The following is a 21686-nucleotide window of genomic DNA, read 5'->3' on the forward strand; positions in this document are numbered from 1 at the left end:
AGTTGCTAAGTGGATACACTAAGGTTATATGTAACTAGGATGTTATAAACTTGGAATCTATGACAAAATTTCTTTACCCTGATTCCTTGTGCATTCGGAGTTAAGGTTACTTATTCGAAGGCCCATCCTGTTTTGATTACATAGGACTGGTATGCACTTCACAAATAGTGATGTAACTAATGAAGATTTTCTAATAATTATCTAGATAGTTCGTCTAATAAATATTTCCTTACCATAATTGTCGCGTAGAGAACATGGTTGCACTCCATCCCTACGGCTACCAGTTCCTTCGAAATGAAGGTAATGCTGAATGGGTTGTAGAAGAACCCGAGAATGATCATCCAATACCTTTGAATGATCACCATGCTTAAGACCTTTCGGAGGATGTTAACTCCTAACCCGAGGTAGAGAACCTACCCCCGGTAGCTCCCATTCCAAATCCGAACCCTGTCCGGCTTTTCATGGCTCGACGCCTCCTTGGGTAGAATGTTTGGAAGCATGGAGAAAAGATCAATATCAGCCTACGCTGTTTAATGGAGACCGAAGCTTCTACAACATACATGAAGGGAGCTCAGCAGACAAAGTTCTACAAATCCTGATCCGTAGAGTTCCCCAAAACGAAATTCAGGGCAGGACAGCTCTACGTCGTATCGCGGAAGTTGACACTAATGGAGGAATGCATATCCTTCGCACCAACCACCTTGAACATGCTCGTGACAGATCTGAGAGAGACCACGAAACCCTGCTGCAAGCACTAGCTGAAACCTGAGCCGAAGTCATAGAGCTCCGAGTACGTCAGAGGGTGTACGAAAGTTACCTACTTGATATGGAACGTCAACTAGCTGAACTAAGGGTTCACCATTGGGGTGACCGTCGATAGTAGGAGATACTTTACTTCCCTTCTTTGTTTTTAAGAACCATGTTCCTATCTATGTTCTGTGTAGCACTTATCTATGTGATTAACTTGTACTGTAAGTACTTTAATTAGGTCTTTATGCTGTCAAAGACTTGTCCACTCTAGATGTGATGTAAGACCTACTACCAGGTCAATTTTTCCCAAACTTATTACATCTTAAACATCGATGATATTGATAGTCGACTAACTTCTGTGTCACTCTTTGTTCAAATACTTTCGCCGTACCTTCATTGGAGTCTATCTAAAACTTGCTTTAGTCAAGTCTTTGGACTATAGTAATTTAACTCCGGGATCATCTTCAAGCCTCTTTCAAAGGTTGGATCATATTATCCACCAACCATTAATACCTCGACTTGAACGAAAAAACTTCTTGAGACCATTCTACGAACTTACTTCTACTCTTTACTAAGACTGCATCATAGGGATGTAGGTCAAACCTTCGAGAACATACTCTTACTCTTTTCATGAACGATCGGACTACATCTAAGTTCAACCATACTAGCTCACGAACTCCTTTTCTTTTCGTGTAACAGAATCATGTCGTCATCCGGAAGTAGTCAGAAGAACAACGAAACCCCTGCCTTTCCTATGGACGCCGCTACTTTCCAAGCTGCAGTTACAGCTGCCGTGACAGCTGTCCTTGCAAACCGCAGCGCTATCAACGCAAACAAGACTGATAAAGGAGATGACAATTCCGATCGTGGTAACGATCCGAGAAATCAACAAATAGTAACAGTCGCCAACACCCAAAACAACAACTTAGAGTTCAAGAAACAAAAACGTCAAGCCCAAGTGGAACGTAGGTAATTTCAAAGGATTGCCATGCAACAGCAACCAGTGGCAACCCCTGCCATCACAACACTGGTCAAACGATATGAGGGAACACTCCCGAAGTGTGACCGGTGCAATTATCACCATAAGGGAATTTTCCAAGTATGGCAATGCAACAATTTCAACAAGATGGGGCACATTGCTCGTTTATGTACGACTACCTCCACACTGGAGCTAGCCTAGTTTGCTATAGTTGTTGTGAGGCAGGGCACTATTATAGAAATTGTCCAAAAGAGAAGATCAACGAAAGCAACCGTGACCCTATAACTCCTACTCGGCACTTCACTTCCACCACCGATGCTGGCGCCAGCCAGATATGTCATTTATGTTGGGAGATGGGACATCTCAAGAAGGACTGTCCAATAGCAAAGAACTCGGGCGCAAATGTAACGCCCGTAGATTAGGGCTAGTCAATTTAGAGACGATAAGCATCAAAAATGACTTTTTGATGGAAGATTATTTAGAAGGATTAATCTTAACTAAGTTATAGTATATGTTATGAGATTTCTGAATATATAGAGTGTGACATCCCCAAAATCACGGCTAGAAAAGACCGATTTTGTTTATGCTTTATGAAAATCAGAGTACTTCATTTTATAAAAAGGTTGCGGAATTTGTTCCCAGAAAAACACGATAAATACGTTATTAAAACATTTTCGAAGAAACGTATTTTTATTAATCTTAAAACGTTTGGGATATCATTGTTAATACAGAAACATAAGCATAAACAGAACTTACAATTATTTACACTAGTGATCTACATCTCTTTAAATCTCTCAGTTTAATGTCACTTCATATCGTCACCTGTGATGTAAATAAACTGAGTGGGTCGGGTTGGGAAACCTGGTGAGTACATAGGGTTTTCAACCCACAATAATATAATTGTTATGTTCAATCAGCAAACAATTAACCCAATTACCCATCCCCGTTATCTTCTTTACTCTTAAGAGTCATCTATCCTGCATTCGTTTATTCCAGAGTCCCTTACATCCAGGGTTATAGGACTGGCACTAAATCCATAGCTGCCGATGTTCGTTCATAAAGCACTAATTCCATAGCTGCTATAGTCTATTCATCGGGTACTAAATCCATAGCTACCAGTCTTTATCTAATTGGTACTAAGTCCATAGCTACCAATGTTCAACAGGTACTAAGTCCATAGCTACCAATTCCTACAGGTACTAAATCCTTAGCTACCAGCGTCTAACTAATAGGTACTAAGTCCATAGCTACCAATTCCCAACAGGTACCAAATCCATAGCTACCAACATCTAACAGGTACTAAGTCCATAGCTACCGGTGCTTGTCCCATAGGCACTAAGTCTATAGCTGCCAATGTATACTCACGTCATCTTCTATCTCTCATCATTTATCTACCCAACATATTTGTATATATAAAATACGTATACAGTTTAAATCCTTTAAAACATGTATAAAACGTTCATCCAGCATAGACAACAAGTATTCAGATAATATGCACACATAGCACGTAGTTTATATAAAATACTTCATATCTATGTGTAAGATGAAAGGGACTATGCACTCACCTCATAGGCGGTGACTCAACACTCGGACAGCGCTTCGATACTCTCAAAGCAAATTCCTTCGATAAAACCTAGTACCAATACCACTAGGGTTTAGTCTAACGATAACCGTGACTAATTAATAGTCTAGCTATTATTATTATTATATAAGCGTTAAATAACACTCAATATAACTCATAATAATAGCCCAAATAATTATTTTCATGTCCTAATAATGTTACTATAATTAATTAGAAGCTATATTAAAACTAGCGTAGGTGTAGCTCACTTACAGCGGGATTTTCGTAAAACCGGGCTTCGCTGGAGCAGCGTTTCCTGAGCCGAAAGGCTCTTTTCTCGGAGCCGTCAGGTGCTCCGGGGCTTCCACCTCGTGCTAGGGAGTTACCCTAGGCTTTAGGGGGTTAGGGAGGCTTAGAGAGAGAGTTTAGAGAGAGAAAGAAGGGTTTGAAGGTGTGAGAATGAATGGAACCCGGCACCTCTATTTATAGGGGTGCTGACTGGTCTACTCGCCGAGTAGGGGGGACCTACTCGCCGAGTTGGTCCATGTGGTGGCCTTCTGGTGGTGCCACGTGTCCAATTCTGGTGGTGCCACGTCACCCCCTATCGCGTATCAACCCTCAAACTTAGAAAAATCATAACTTTCGCATACGAGCTCCATTTTCGACGTTATTTATATCCACGCGTAGGTAAATTCAAGATCTACAACTTTCGTTTAGACTCCGTCGGCTAATTCTTGACCGATCTCAAATTTAACAGTAGGAGGCGTTTAGACTGTTAAATGACCGCGAAGAGTTCATAACTCCTTCATACGGACTCCGTTTTCGTCTGTCTTTTTACCGTTGAGTTCCTATGAATGAGATCTTCAACTCTCATTTAGGTCGCGTAATCCAAAAACCGCTCAAACTAAATTTCGAGTTTCGAACTGTACACTGCTAAGCTGAATCTTAGAAAAATCATAACTTCCTCATACGAAGTCAGATTTGGGTGTTCTTTTTATCAACGCTCTTAGTTTAACATATTCTACGAATTTCATTTAGATCACTAAGGCTAAAAAGTCCTCCATCGTAAATTCACTATTTACGCTTCCCGGTGCCGTGCCGGTTCCGTCGCGAAACTTCGACGGGCCATAACTTCTTCGTTATAACTCGGATTTCGGCGTTCTTAATATGTACGGAAACCTCGTGACATATTCTACAACTTGGTTAAGATTATTTATTCTAAATAATATTTTGTCGAAAATTTATTTTTGACCCCTATTGCCTCTAAATTGACTAGCCCGGATCTGCGGGCGTTACAATTATCTACCCCTTAGGATGATTACATCCCGGAATCATCAACGAAACAGGGCTCACATGATGACTCCATTTGTTATCTATTCATCCTAAGTCATAACTTCGATGTTTCTTCGAACGTGTATCTAACTCTTAGACTCCTTGACTACAGGCGGTGCTCGATCTTGCATACGCTCTCTATCTCACGTTAGACTCCAAATTATGACCTTCAAGTCACAATCTCGATCCTCACTGGATACGAACTTAAGATAAGTTCTTTTATTAATACAATGGACCGATGTGTCATATTCTAATGACCTCTCATCGTATGTTGCAATGCTCAGACTCAGGTCTCTTAGAGTCAAATTCCAGAACAGTCTATACCTTCCTTCATGTTCTAGTCACATCTAAAAAGGTAGCATCTCTAGCAACCATCTTCTTTTAACAACGAGCGCGATACTTCTATTGATCGCTTTGATTTCAATCGTTTGGTTTAAGTCGGACGCTACATCAAACTTGGTTCTCTGAACCGCATAACATACTCATCGTAGTCGGACTCAATTCGATATGACCACTAGGGTCGGAATATCAAAAATCATCTTAGTCATTACCGAAACAATGGTAACAACACACTTGAATAAATCGAAATCAATTACTAGTTTCTTGGTAACCTTGTGACTTTCCATGATCTAAGCGTGAGTCCTGTGCTTCCGGTAGTATATGCATCTACTACCTTTCACACCTACTCATACTCGTCCCAAGTATTGTCTCGCAGTTTTCCCAAGTTATTATCACCAAACAATTTTTAACACATAAAAATGTGTCCAAACAATCACAAAATTTTCTATAGACTCTACTAGGACTTCTTGTATGCGTATCTTCAATCATCAATTTTGCTTTAGCTCGGTGGAAATACCATACAATGGGTCAACTTCATGAATTACGCCAATTATTCCATCATCTTGCCAATCGAAGGTGTACTTCAGACGTGTTGTACTCCTCTAAACGTACTGCATGACATATTCTAAAGGCAAGATGCCGCTCTTATGATATCTTTCGATAGGTGTCATTCACTATTGTAAGCCTTTTCATTTCCTCCACTTACTTAATTCTCTATGAGTCCTTATCATGACATTCTATTCTCCAAAGCAAGCGTTTGGTGTATCGAGACGAGAATATAGATAGAGGAAGAATTAGACGCGTATTCCTCCTTATTACTCCAAAAAGTTACATGCCAGTTCTAATATCGTAATTAAACGTTTAGAAACCTGAGCACATAAAATTTCCAGATCCAGTTGGCAACAGACCATAGATCCGATCATATAATGCATATCATAAATCATTTAGCACATAAAAGCATGTTAGGAATTTTCCCTAAATAAGCTAGTGCTTGTGTCTGTTCAGGTGTATTACCTAAATCTATTTGACACACTCCTCACAATCATTACTTAGCATTCTAAGTTTAAGTCTAGAAATAAATCCATATTCCTAGTTCGCTTAAACTAATGCTCTGATACCTACTGTGACATCCCCAAAATCACGGCCAGAAAAGACCGATTTTGTTTATGCTTTATGAAAATCAGAGTACTTCATTTTATAAAAAGGTTGCGGAATTTGTTCCCAGAAAAACACGATAAATACGTTATTAAAACATTTTCGAAGAAACGTATTTTTATTAATCTTAAAACGTTTGAGATGTCATCGTTAATACAGAAACATAAGCATAAACAGAACTTACAATTATTTACACTAGTGATCTACATCTCTTTAAATCTCTCAGTGTAATGTCACTTCATATCGCCACCTGTGATGTAAATAAACTGAGTGGGTCAGGTTGGGAAACCTGGTGAGTACATAGGGTTTTCAACCCACAATAATATAATTGTTATGTTCAATCAGCAAACAATTAACCCAATTACCCATCCTCGTTATCTTCTTTACTCCTAAGAGTCATCTATCCTGCATTCGTTTATTCCAGAGTCCCTTACTTCCAGGGTTATAGGACTGGCACTAAATCCATAGCTGCCGATGTTCGTTCATAAAGCACTAATTCCATAGCTGCTATAGTCTATTCATCGGGTACTAAATCCATAGCTAGCAGTCTTTATCTAATAGGTACTAAGTCCATAGCTACCAATGTTCAACAGGTACTAAGTCCATAGCTACCAATTCCTATAGGTACTAAATCCTTAGCTACCGGCGTCTAACTAATAGGTACTAAGTCCATAGCTACCAATTCCCAACAGGTACTAAATCCATAGCTACCAACGTCTAACAGGTACTAAGTCCATAGCTACCGGTGCTTGTCCCATAGGCACTAAGTCTATAGCTGCCAATGTATACTCACATCATCTTCTATCTCTCATCATTTATCTACCCATCATCATACCCAACATATTCGTATATATAAAATACGTATACAGTTTAAATCCATTAAAACATGTATAACACGTTCATCCAGCATAGACAGCAAGTATTCAGATAATATGCACACATAGCACGTAGTTTATATAAAATACTTCATATCTATGTGTAAGATGAAAGGGACTATGCACTCACCTCATAGGCGGTGACTCAACACTCGGACAGCGCTTCGATACTCTCAAAGCAAATTCCTTCGATAAAACCTAGTACCAATACCACTAGGGTTTAGTCTAACGATAACCGTGACTAATTAATAGTCTAGCTATTATTATTATTATATAAGCGTTAAATAACACTCAATATAACTCATAATAATAGCCCAAATAATTATTTTCATGTCCTAATAATGTTACTATAATTAATTAGAAGCTATATTAAAACTAGCGTAGGTGTAGCTCACTTATAGCGGGATTTTCGTAAAACCGGGCTTCGCTGGAGCAGCGTTTCCTGAGCCGAAAGGCTCTTTTCTCGGAGCCGTCAGGTGCTCCGGGGCTTCCACCTCGTGCTAGGGAGTTACCCTAGGCTTTAGGGGGTTAGGGAGGCTTAGAGAGAGAGTTTAGAGAGAGAAAGAAGGGTTTGAAGGTGTGAGAATGAATGGAACCCGGCACCTCTATTTATAGGGGTGCTGACTGGTCTACTCGCCGAGTAGGGGGGACCTACTCACCGAGTTGGTCCATGTGGTGGCCTTCTGGTGGTGCCACGTGTCCAATTCTGGTGGTGCCACGTCACCCCCTATCGCGTATCAGCCCTCAAATTTAGAAAAATCATAACTTTCGCATACGAGCTCCATTTTTGACGTTCTTTATATCCACGCGTAGGTAAAATCAAGATCTACAATTTTCGTTTAGACTCCGTTGGCTAATTCTTGACCGGTCTCAAATTTAACAGTAGGAGGCGTTTAGACTGTTAAATGACCGCGAAGAGTTAATAACTCCTTCATACGGACTCCATTTTCGTCTGTCTTTTTACCGTTGAGTTCCTATGAATGAGATCTTCAACTCTCATTTAGGTCGCGTAATCCAAAAACCGCTCGAACTAAAATTCGAGTTTCGGACTGTACACTACTAAGCTGAATCTTAGAAAAATCATAACTTCCTCATACGAAGTCAGATTTGGGCGTTCTTTTTATCGACGCTCTTAGTTTAACATATTCTACGAATTTCATTTAGATCACTAAGGCTAAAAAGTCCTCCATCGTAAATTCACTATTTACGCTTCCCGGTGCCGTGCCGGTTCCGTCGCGAAACTTCGATGGGCCATAACTTCTTCGTTATAACTCGGATTTCGGCGTTCTTTATATGTACGGAAACCTCGTGACATATTCTACAACTTGGTTAAGATTATTTATTCTAAATAATATTTTGTCGAAAATTTATTTTTGACCCCTATTACCTCTAAATTGACTAGCCCGGATCTGCGGGCGTTACATAGAGAACGTTGAAATCCGAGTTATAACGAAGAAGTTATGACCTGTCGAAGTTTCTCGACAGAACCGGCACGACACAACATAACGTACATAATGAATTTACGTTAGAGCGATATTTATCCAAAAAAATCTAAATGAGAATTTAAGATCTCATAAATAGTAGTCCAATGATAAAAATACAGACAAAAACGGAGTTCAGATGAAGGAGTTATGAGTTTATAACGAAGTTTTCCTGTCCCGGCCTACTAAAAATTATATATAAATAATATAATTATAATATATTAAAAATAAAGTCAAAATTAGCCAATGGAGTCTAAACGAGAGTTGTAGAGCATAGTATCACATTCGCGTCGATATAAAGAACATCGAAAACGGAGTTCGTATGCAAAAGTTATGAATTTCTGAAGTTCGGGGCGCGAAACCTCAAAAATGTCAGAGACCACGACGTGGCAAGTCTCCTGACACCTCCAGGAGTCCCCCAGATGCAAGTTGGGATGACGCATGCAGTGATGATCAAGCTCACGACGTGGAAAAAGGTTCCACGACGTGGCAAAGGCCAGTTTTGCCCTATAAATAGATTTGAAGCGCCGGCCGAGTTTGGTTGCTCATTCTCTCATCTCTCTCCCATATTACATCGTTTTACGTGCAATTTTAACCCCCCAAAGCGCCGGTATCAACACCGAGACCCGAAGCAAGTTCCGAAACCCAAAGATCCCGAGAAGAAAAGAGTTTCCGAGCCGAAGCTCTGCCCGCGAGAAACCCGGTGTGTGAAGTGATCCCGGTTTCACGAAGAATATTTACTTGAAGAGCTGTAGTGCTATCCGATCATCTTCTAATCAAGTGAGTGTATAGTCACTTTCATCTTACGCATAGATATCAAGTATTTTATAGAATACGTGCTATGTGTATATATATTGTTGTTTATATATGTGAGTGTATAGTCACTTTCATCTTACACATAGATATGAAGTATTTTATAAAATACGTGCTATGTGTATATATATTGTTGTTTATACATGTGAGTATGTGATCACTTTCTTCTAACATATATATTTATATATATATATATATATATATATATATATATATATATATACATATATTAAGTATTTGCTATGAAATACGTGTTATGTGTTTATATATTGTTTTTTATTTGAGATGAGTATGGAATGGATGTTTTATATAGGTGTTAAATGAGTTAATATGTATATGTATTTTATATCTACAAATATGTTGGGTAGAACATGGGTAGATGAATTAGATGAAATAGGTGATGATAATTAGGTGATGAGAAATAGGTGATGATAATTAGGTGATGAGAAATAGGTGATGATAATTAGGTGATGAGAAATAGGTGATGATAGAAAGGTCATGATAGATAGGTGATGATAAATATGTGATGTGAGATGAGAGGAGATACCATAACCTTGACCGGTGATGTGGCAATTTGGCGATGTAGTCCTCTACCAGAGTATAGATGGTGACCACGGACTATTCTAGATGACCCCGTGGAAACACCAGCAGGCTCATAACCTGTAGGTGATGAATTACGAGTCCAGGCGATGTTGTGGCTACGTATTCATGCGATGATACTCTAACCCTTACTATGAATTACGAGTCCAGGCGATGTTGTGGCTACGTATTCATGCGATGATAGACTAACCCTTAGTATGAATTACGAGTCCAGGCAATGTTGTGGCTACGTATTCATGCGATGATAGTCTAACCCTTATTATGATTTACGAGTCCAGGCGATGTTGTGGCTGCGTAATCATGCGATGATACCCTAACCCTTACTAGACATATATTGAGGGAGTGATCCCTGAATTAGTATTGTCTATGCAATGTAGGCGATGATCCTTAGGAAAAGTTCTTAGGAACAAGCATATAAGGATATAAGATGTATGGAGATGAGCGGTAAATATGATTTAGGAGATGACCCTTAGGATAATATCTTTAGGGAAGATCAAAAGAATATAATGGGGATGGGTAATTGGGTTGATTGTTTGATGATTGAATATAATAATTATATTATTGTGGGTTGAAAACCCTATATGCTTACCAGGGTCCCAAGCCTGACCCACTCAGTTTATTTGTATCACAGGTATCGATACGAAGCTGCTTTACACTGAGAGATTAAAGGAGATGTAAATCACTAGAGTAAACGAATGTATGTTCTTTTTATGCTTATGTGTTTGTATCGGAACATGACATCCCGTGGTTTTATTATTTAATGAAAATACATTCTCTTTCAGAAATGTTTTGATAAGTTTTTATCATATCTTGTTTTGGGAACAAATTTCGCAACCGTTTTCTTTAAACGATTACTCTGATTTATAAAACAAAGCATAAAAAAATCGGTCTTTTCTGGTCGAGAAATTGGGGATGTCACAGCAGACGGGAAGATTCTCAGGATCACAGCTGCAAGAGAAACTACGTTGGACCCTCGTTAGAGCATCTAAGGCGTTTGTTGTAACACACTTATCAATTGTTTAAAACTATTGCAACTAGAGTCTTATATTTTGTGAGATCCCGACAGTAAAGGGACCCTCATGCTGCGCATACTTGTCTTTTGTAGTATACCTTGTTCGCAGAAATCGTCTTGTAGTAAGTCTAAAGTACTATAACTCTGTTAAAGATTGCACTGTTGTGTTTTGTCTATAATGCCTTATGTTCAAATCTAATGTCTTTAGTACCCATATTATTCCGACATTATTATACAACTAGATTCAATTTGATCCGCACAATACCAGCTTCGTACGTACATCTCTTTCTCTATAAACATCCTTTTTTTTAACAAAGTCGTCATCTCAGAACTCGAAAGTACTCCTGCATAGAGTACCTCATGTTTCTTATCCTTTCCGAAGAAACCTCAACAAACCTCCCCGAAGTACCACTCGTAAAGTACTTCAAGTTCAATCCAAAGACCCATATGGTTGATCTATCACTGAAGAATGTATACAAAGTATGTCAAGTTTAATCCAAAGTACTCCTGCTTGAGGATTTCACTTTAACTCTTTTCCTCGTTGGGATGTGAGGTTAAATGGGAAGCATTTATTCGACTACCTCTTCAATCTTAATTATATACAACTCGTATACACGAGACTGTGATCGATGAACCATGTGTGAATTCTAATATGAACTTCTGGACGGAGACTGCCCAAGACTACGAGTAATCGCATCGTCACGTGAACAAACTTAGAACCCAGTATGACTCCTGCAACCAGATCACCCTACAGTCTAAACATCTACAGATATACAAGAACATTTCGGATAACTTAGCGAACTACTCATCAACGGAATGAGAAGACCAAGCACCTCACCTTTGAGGGCTCTGGTCTTATTCTTCCAGAAGATAGACTTCAGCAGGTGCGATCATGGCAGCACTAATGCACCGGATCCCATCACAACTCCGCAGTTAAGCGTGCTTAACTGAGAAAAGTACTATGAGGGGTAAAACCTTGGGGATCCCTCGTGGTGCAGACCTCGACGGGACTTCCATTAGAAATCATTACCTTCTGCCTCGCATAGATGAATTGGTTGGTCAACTGCAATGAACGAAGTGCATTCAGAAATGGACCTAAGATCCGAAAATCACCAGTTACAAGTGTTAGTGAAGGATGTCCCGAGGGAAATCTTCCGACTTGATGCGGACGCTACGAGTCCGTATCGATATCCTTCGGATAGGACCAATACGCCCATAATATTCATGGAATTAATGAATAGGGTACGCCATTCTTACTCAGATCAGTTCGTCATTGTCCTTATAAATGACTTACTTATCTACTCTCGTGGTAAGAAGGAAATCATGAAGAACATCTACAATAAACCATGGAAATATTACGATCAGAGAAGCTTTATGCGAAGTTCTCTAAATACGAGTTTTAGATTCGAAGAGTCGAAATTCGTAAGACACATTATTAGTAATGTGGGAATTCTTGAGGACCCTTCCAAAGGTCAAAACCGTTGAGAATTTGTCAGCACCGAAGACGCTTATGAAAATTTCCAAATTCTAGATCTCGCTGACCTACTGTCGGGAGGTCATTCAGAACTCCACGCGAATTATAGAACCTCTTACGACTTTGACTCAGCAGGGAGTCACCCTGGACTAGGAAGAGAAGCAAGAAAAAGAAACCTTGGAACTCCAAGTGAGAGACCAAATCCTTTTGGAAATCTCACTCTGGGAATGGCTTGATACGCTTCGGAAAGCGTGGAGAGCTAAATTGAAGATAGTTAGGACCTCCGAGATTCTTCCCATAATTGGCCCTGTATCTCACAAACTCAATCTATCCTGTGAGCTTAGAAATCTACATTCTACCCTTCACGTCTCGAACTTGTAAAAAGTATCGATCCGACGAGAATCTTGAGATCCCACTCGATGAGATCGAGTCCCGCAAGAGCCTTACCTACGTGGAAGAACCGTAGTTAGCATGGACCGAGAGGTCATGCAAACGATTCATAGCCGTTTCCCTTTGGTGAAGGTTCGCTGGAATGCCAACCAAGGACCCGGATTCTCTTAGGAGCACGAGAATCAAGCGATCAGGAAGTATCCCCACTTTTTGGCTCGATTATTCATTCATACTTCCTTTACCTAAATTCTAATTTCGGTACGAAATTCCTTCTAACGGGGGGATGATGTGACAACCCTAAATTTCTATTCTGTACAACCCTTTACTTCAATAGAAGTCAAAATAGTTTCTGCTAATTTTCAAGCTTTTTGGAATAAATTTGAGTATTTTAGGATTAAAACTTAAGGAGATATCAGGAGAGAGGATGCCCTAGAGTTTATTGTGCAACAATAGAGTTCCAAAAACTTCAAGAGTTGAAGTTTGCGGCCCAAATGGTATTTGGGCCGTAAACCCTAGTGGTATATATATGGCACATAGCCATTTAAATCACTTTTTCACCATTTCAAAGTAAGAAATCAATTCTCTCTCAAATAGCTTCGAATTTTCCTTTTAGATCTTCAACCTAGTAAGTGTTTCTAACCCTTTTCAGTTGGTATATCACTTAATCTAGTGTTTTAACTCACTTCCATCCGTAAAAATGTTCCAAAAGGTTAGATCTTCAAGAACACCAAGAACACACACTAGTGTTCTTGGCCTTTTCGTACCATTCCAAGCCTCTATCTTGTAAGTACTTCTATCCTAGAGTATCTTAAGGCTTCTTATGCTTCCATATATCAAGAAAACACCCAATAAAGTGAAGATCAAAGGTGTTTACGGTACAAGATGTTCTTGGACCGTATATCCAAAAAAGTGTGCCAACATGGCCCTAGTCCCTTCACAAGCTTTGGAATCTAGTTTAGAACCCTTCCTTGATGGTTTTAGCACATGAAAAGTACCATAAACCCCCTTGAATATGGGTATACCGTTTGGGAGTCTCCCAAAACTGTAAACTCCCCAAAGTGTGTTTTAATGCTCTAAACACCCTTACAAACCTTGGATAGTAGCCTAGAACCTTACACCATAGATCTAAGAACCTCAAAATTCGAAATAGTACTTCTTATCATGAGTTTACGGCCATAAACTCATGGGGAAGTGGTCCCTAGACCGTAAACTCAAGATAGGGTCATTTTAGGACCTTAAACCCACCCAAACACTTGTTTAAGCTTTGGAGCACTTAACCACTTAAGCCCTTACAATTTTAAGCCCCTTTTTGGTGACCAATTGAGAGTTTACGGCCAGGAGTAAACTCCCCTGGGCCGTAAACTTCAACAAACAATGTCATCGGACCATAAACTCCCGTATGAGGCCTTGCACTCCTTTGTTGCAACCTGATAGCCTCCTAACACTTTTACCAAAGTGTTTTCCTCACATTAGGATGTTTATACATGTTTAATTAGTGTTATAATCACTAATTGTTTATATACATATGTCTTCATAGGTTATTAGGCTCATTGTGTGTGTCTAAGTCTTCACTTGATACCAAGCACTTGCCCGACACTTCCATCCGATCCTCTCACTACGGGTGAGTTCATACCCCTTAATTAACCTTTTAAATGTTTCTAAATTCTTTATGGGGGGGGGGGGGTGGATACAAGTTGAATCATGCTAATTATTATATCAATCACAAGTGATTAATAACTAGCATGCAAATGGATTTACTATAAGTTAATTGTTTTACCAAACAGATTTATTCAAATGAGTTTCTTAAACGTTTCTACATGTTTAGAAATCTTTATCAAACTGTGTTACATACTTAATGTTTCCTTTCAAAATCTTTTACAATTGTTTATCAAACAAAGGTTTCCTTATACTTTAAATTGTTCTTATCAAACAAACTGTTTTCAAATCGTTTTACAAACTGACATCAAGTCACCTTTTCCTGGTTGCAAAACTTTTCAAAGGTTTTACGAAACTTCTTCTATACTTTTATATTGTCAATTGCATGCCTATATATTTATAGTTATATAAGTAATGTTTAAAGGACCTAGGAAGGCTAGCTCGCTTTACCTCCTTTTCCTCGTTGGGATGTGGCTTTAGGGCATCGGTTATACGTCCGAAGGCCGTCTAAATATTAGTCGTATATTATGTATACATATATAGACATAAAAGTTATGTCAGCTAATTCAATACCCTTGGGTAGCAGGGGTATACTTTCATGTTCATACTTACCAGTTATATTACTAGTAAACTACAATAGGTGTAGTTTAGGAAGCTACTAATACTATTACTATAACAATAAATCATAAAATGAGTCAGTTCATACATGAGTCACTACCTGCTAGATAGAGAGAGAACACACAATATAGCTAGTACACACAATATATTACTATACTTGCTAGATAGAGTGAGAACACACAATACAGCTAGTACACACACTACATTACTATACATGCTAGATAGAGAGAGAACACTCAATACAGCTATTACACACAGTTCATTATGATACAGGCTAGACAGAGAAAGAACACACAATACAACTAGCACTTACAATACATATACATTAATAAAGTTATGTGAGCCACTAAGCGGGGCATGGCACTGCCTGCCATGACCGTTTTTGTATCCAGAATCTCCTTAGTAGGGGAGCGTATGAGTTTGCATATAGATCTATACTGGATTCGCTATCCTACACCTTGCAGCTCGCTACAGTGGGACTTGCAAGTCTACGGGTGAGAAATGTCATTTCTTAAGGTGTCTTACATCGTCGTTTTACTATTGAGTCGGTAGCAGGATACAGGCCGACCACATGGTACTTTAAATTTGATTTGGTTTAAGGTAGTTAGTACAGCAGTAGTCACTTATTATAATACTACAATACAATATTATTTCCCTGTTACATTCACTTCGTGAACATTCACACGATGCAGGGTAATGTAAATACAAAAATTGAACATTTACACGATGCAGGGTAATGTAAATACTATATTTTTGGTTAATGATAGTCAAATTTAGGAAAATACACACTCTTACAAGAGACACAGTCAGATACTAGATGCCTTGGTAGAATGCTACTTTCAGTAGGAAGCATAGGGTTTTCTGGGATATTCAAAACTTTTACATACTCATACTTACACATACATTCTTACATTACACTTCATATACTTACAAATACATTTTTACAAATACAGACACTAAAATACTTATGATCTCACCAGCTTTAAATCAGATACTCTCTTTCAAAATAACTTGTATCCTCAGGTCAACAATAGATAGGTACCAATGCAAGGTTTAGAGAAGATGGAGCTCGTTCAAGACTCATCTTTCATTATGATTTATACTTTAGTGTCTATTAGAAAAATCAGAACACTTGTATTAAAATTATATTATTAATGTAGTGGATGATGTTGTTGCTTGTTTCTATCGTTCTTGGTTTTGGGGTGTGTCAGATTGGTATCAGAGCATTGTTTATAGTTAATTAAGTATATCAACCCATAAAAGATATACAGACTATAAATACAATGGGATCAAAAATACTCAGACCATATGAGTTTATACTTTTAAATAATAAATTATTTAACAAAGTATGCGTGCCTGCATTCATACTAAAATCTGTGTCACAATGACAAGAACAAATGTATTACAATTGTTGAATATCACATGTAAGCTCGAGGATGTATGGTCAGTCTTGGGAGTGGCATAGCCTGATCAACTATGTTGTTCCGAGGAGTGATTAGCACATGCTCAAGAATGGTTGTAATGTGTGAACAAGTCTAAAAACTTAACAACACTACTACAACGAGAGCATTATAACAGAGCCTAGGTCTAAAATACCATAGGGGTGTTTTGTGTTACTATAATTACTTACTTGAGAACTATAGAGGATCTTCATTACTAAGTTGATAGTTGTTAAGTGGATACACTAAGGTTATATGTAACTAGGATGTTATAGACTTAGAATCTGTGAAATTTTTTCTTTACCCCGGTTCCTTGTGAATTCGGAGTTAAGGTCACTTATTCGAAGGCCTATCCTGTTTTGATTACATATGATTGGTATGCACTTTACAAATAGTTATGTAACTAATGAATATTTTCTAATAATTATCTAGATAGTTCATCTAATAATTATTTCCTTACCCCAATTCTCGCATAGATAACATGGCTGGACTCCATCCCCACGGCTACTAGAACCTTCGGAATGAAGGCAATGTTGGATGGGTTGGAGAAGAACCCGAGAATGATCATCCAATCCCTTTAAATGATCACCATGTTTAAGACCTTTCGGAGGATGTTAAATATAAGCCCGAAGTTGAGAACCTACCCCCGGTAGCTCCCATTCCAAATGCTAACTCTCGTCCGGCTTTTCATGGCCCGACGCCTCCTTGGGTTAAATTTTTGGAAGCATGGAGCGAAGATCAAGATCAACCTATGTCGTTTAATGGAGAACAAAGCAACCAGGATACATAATCTAGTGGGTCGGCATTGGTGCTTCAACCCACAAGTACAGTGAGGAAACCTCACTTCTTAGTCTGACAAGTATTCGAAAAGCACACAGCACAGAGGACAACTCCAACACCAACTCTACCGATCACCTAAAGAAAATCGGGGATCTAAGCTTAGTTAATAATCCCAAAGACCCAAAATATCCAAAATATTTTTAATTCAACCTTGTTCCAAAGGTCAAGGTTAACAAGCTAGCCGAGTCAACCCAGTCGAGCACACTAGGTGTACTCGGATGTACACGGGGCATACTCCGCTTAAACAAGAAATCAGGATATAGACTATGTAAGCGCAACGTACCGTTTGGTATGCCCATTGTGCGCACCTGGTCAGCTCCAGTTCTTATTAAGAGCTTAATACGTCAACTCCTTACGCTCTAAACAAGATCTAAGCCCAAAATAACATAATAAGTCATAAAGGTTCCAACATTATGACTTATAGTCTTATTTTGGGCTAATCCATTAGGAGATCCTAGCACATGCATGGGGAAGAACTAAGATCCATGGTCATATTTCTGTGCTACAAGACATCTCAAAACATCTGAAAGGACAACTTATATGGGCTAGAGCATGCCATACTCATAAAGGTCAAGACGTGGGACGAAATACTTCATGAATAAAGACTAAAAAGATCTAAAGAAATGAAAGCCAAGTTCAAAACTTTATACCTCTTGGAGGTTGCTAGATAGATGAATACTCTAGGTCCAAATCATCTTCAGTCTTCTAAGGTGGTTTCACTTCCTTCCTTCTTCTTCTTCAAGGCCACTAAAATGCACACCAAAGGTCAAGATGCCCCACCAAGGAACTAGGGTTTGCTAAGGTCGAATGAGGGTGATGGATGCTGATGAGAGAAGAGTTTTGGAGGCCATAAGGACGATTAAATAGGGTCCAAACCCTAAATATTAGGTTTGGGATATCACCATGTAAGTCCAGTGTACATGCCCATACCCTAAATATAATGAAAATGCCACTATTGGACATTTTGCAACATTTTTCATACACAATGGCTAAAATGCAATTAATTTTCAAACTTAGGGTTAAAATTGAAAATACCTCATCATTGAAATGTTACAATTTTCCCCCACTTGAACTAGACTTCATCGTTGAAGTCCACTGCCACGAACAAATCAGGGTACTACTCCCGTATCTCAGACTCAGGCTCCCATGTGCATTTGGAACCCTTCTGATGTTGCCACTAAACTTTGACTAGAGACACCACTTGTTGCACAAGGCCTTGATCTTCCAATCCAGAATCGCCAATAGTCTATCCACATAATTCAAGAAATCATCAACCTGAATATCCTCTAAGGGAATAACCGTTCTACCATTGGCCACACATTTCTGAAGATGCAAAACATTGAAGGTGTTCTGGATTTGGCTGAGCTCCTTAGGTAAATCCAATCTATATGATACCATGCCAACCCTAGCTATCACCTGAAATGGACCAATATATCGGGGCTCCAACTTGCCTCTCTTCCTCAAGCGTATTACACCCTTCCAGGATGATAACTTTAGTAACAACAAGTCCCGGACCTAGATCTCCAACTCGAATTGACACTTGTTGGCATAAATCTTCTGTCGAATATGAGTTTGAAGTCTCGACCTAATATGTTGGATGAACTCTATCATCTGAAAAACTACCTCAGTCCTTCCCATGACTCTATAACTAGCCTCTCCCCAACACACTAGGGTGCGACACTTCCTTCCATATATGAGCTCGAAAGGGGGCACAACGATACTAGAGTGGCAGCTGTTGTTGTATGAAAACTAATCTAAGGGAAGTAAAAGTCCCAATTCCCACCAAAATCTATGACACAAGCTCTCAACATGTCCTCAAGTTTCTGAATCGTTTGCTCATTCTAACGGTCCGTCTACGGATGATAAGCAGTGTTGAGATAGACCCTCGTACCCAGTTCCTCATGTAAGTTATGCCAGAAACAAGATGTAAAACTAACATCTCATTCAAATAAAATGGTTACTGGTGAGAAACAATCTCACGCACATATATATCGGCTAACTTTTTGGCCGATGAGCTCTCGCGGATAGCCAGGAAGTGGGCACTCTTGGTCAGATGATATACGATAACCCATATCACATCGAGACCCTTAGCCTTCCGAGGTAACTTGGTGATGAAATCCATAGTAATATTTTCCTATTTCCACATGGTAACCTCAAATGGTCACAACTTGCCATGCATCTCTGGTGTTCGGCCATGACCATCCGATAGGTCAAGCATCTCTTAACATACCATGTTATCTCCTTCTTCATGCACGACCACCAATAGCTAAGCCTCAAATCACAGTACATCTTGGTGGCTCTAGGTGTATCAAAAACCTAGACTTATGTGGCTCCTTGAATACAGTCGTCTAATCCCACCAAAATTTAGCACCAAACCCATCCATATTGGGTCAATAGTCTGCGACTATTAGTAGCAAACGTGTCAAAGCCTCTCCTACTTCTAAATTTACTTCTAGACTGTCACAAGTAGCATTTTTAGCTAGGAAATTTTGTTTTCATGTAACCATCAACTCTTGTGAGACTTGTAATCTAAGTGGATGTAATATTCTATGCTCGATTAAAAACATCCAGTCGAATCAAAACTCCAGAGTGAAGTCGAAAACCTAATTTAATACGACTCAAATACTCAATTGTGGGTTTGAAACCCTAATAACCCGGTTCACCTCAGGATGGACCAGGATCCTGTTATTGGGCCTAATGGGCCCGTAAACCTTTCATTAGAGAATTTAGGGCTAATGAACCCTGTTTAGACTCTAATTGGACCCACATTCACCAAAACATAACATTTGGGTCATGTTGGGCCTAAAATAACTCACTTCGTTATCATGGGCCATGATGGGCCATGAAACACTCTATTGGACCATGATGGGCCGTAAACCTATCTTTTTATTTTAATTGTGCCGTAAACCCCATCCCTTTTACAACCTTTGGGTCGTGAACCCTCAAGAAGGTCCTAATGGACCGAGAACCTTCAATATGGGCCTCACAATTTCAAACATAATCAATAAAAAGGCCCAAACTCCTCTTCTCTTCTCTTTCCCTCTCATTCTCAATCCACAATAAAAAATAAACAAAATTAGGGTGAAATAGAGCTTGACACCTCATATTTTCCTAGTGGATATACATGTAAAATATGCATGTATCAAAGCAAACTTCTTATCACTTACTTCAAAAGTCAAAACTCTATCCTCCTACCTCTCTCTACTTCTCGGACACTCTCTCCCTCTCCATCCTCATTCACTATTTCAAATCCAACTCATTTTCTCTCAACCTTTACCATTCTCCCATCCTCTATCTCTCTAAAATTTCATGTAAATGTGTGTGTTCTTCAAGAACTCTTCATCAAAGATCATCATTTTGGTATGTTATTCTCTCATCAAAGTGTTTAACTTCATTTTATGATAATCTTCACTCCATAACAATTGATTTCATGATCCATGCTCTTAGAAATTCATAGATCTCGAAAATCTCTTCAAGGAAGCTTGTTAAAGCCGAAAACCTCTTCAATCTTTTTCCAAAACTGAAATCTCCAAAAAAAAAAAAACTGAGTTCATACCCCCTATTTTTGGTTTTTACTATGTTTTGGGGGAGAATACAAGTTGTTTTGTGTAGATCTGTGTGTATATGCATGATTTTGTGTGTTTTTCGTGATATATTTGTGATTATGTGTTATAAACTTCATTAACTTGAAGATCTACTAAAATGTGATGCTATTTGTAAAACATAACACTCAATTCAACTTATTATGCAAGAAAAGGTTTTAAAATACATCAAAGTTACTGAAAACTAAGAAAAGTGCATAAGAGGGCCAAAAGTGACAAAATAACCAAAAGTGGGGTATTTTATGTAACTCGTGGTTTTTAAGGGACCAAAAGGAAGTTATTTTGATAAATATGAATCTTTTTGAAATTTGTGACCTTAAAAAGGGCTAAAAGTGTAAAAGTTCATAAATGGGCTTCTTTTGGGCTTTTTTGAGTTTTTGGGACAAGTTTTTAAATTTTTGGACTTTTGTGGGCTTAAATGTCATTTTCAACAAAGTTGTGCCAAAAGTGTAAATTTTTTATAAGAAAGACTAAAAATGTCAATTTGTTATAACTTGGGCCAAAAAGATAAAATTATTTACAAATGGGCCAAGAATGCACATTTTCATAAAAATCCAACCCAAAAATAATAGTTTTGACAAAGGGGACCTAAATTGTCATTTTTACCAAAAATGTGCCATAATTGTAAATTTTCGGTTTTTAGGACCAAATATGACCTTTACAAAAACGGCGAACTTTTTATGTCACTTCAGTAAACAATATAGCTTAACCAACCAACGTAACAAACCACAGATCAATTTCGGTATTCACGTGCCTATTGGGCCTGGAAA

Source organism: Lactuca saligna, chromosome 7, assembly GCF_052625555.1.
Source record: "Lactuca saligna cultivar CGN05327 chromosome 7, ASM5262555v1, whole genome shotgun sequence".
NCBI classification, from domain to species: Eukaryota; Viridiplantae; Streptophyta; class Magnoliopsida; order Asterales; family Asteraceae; genus Lactuca; species Lactuca saligna.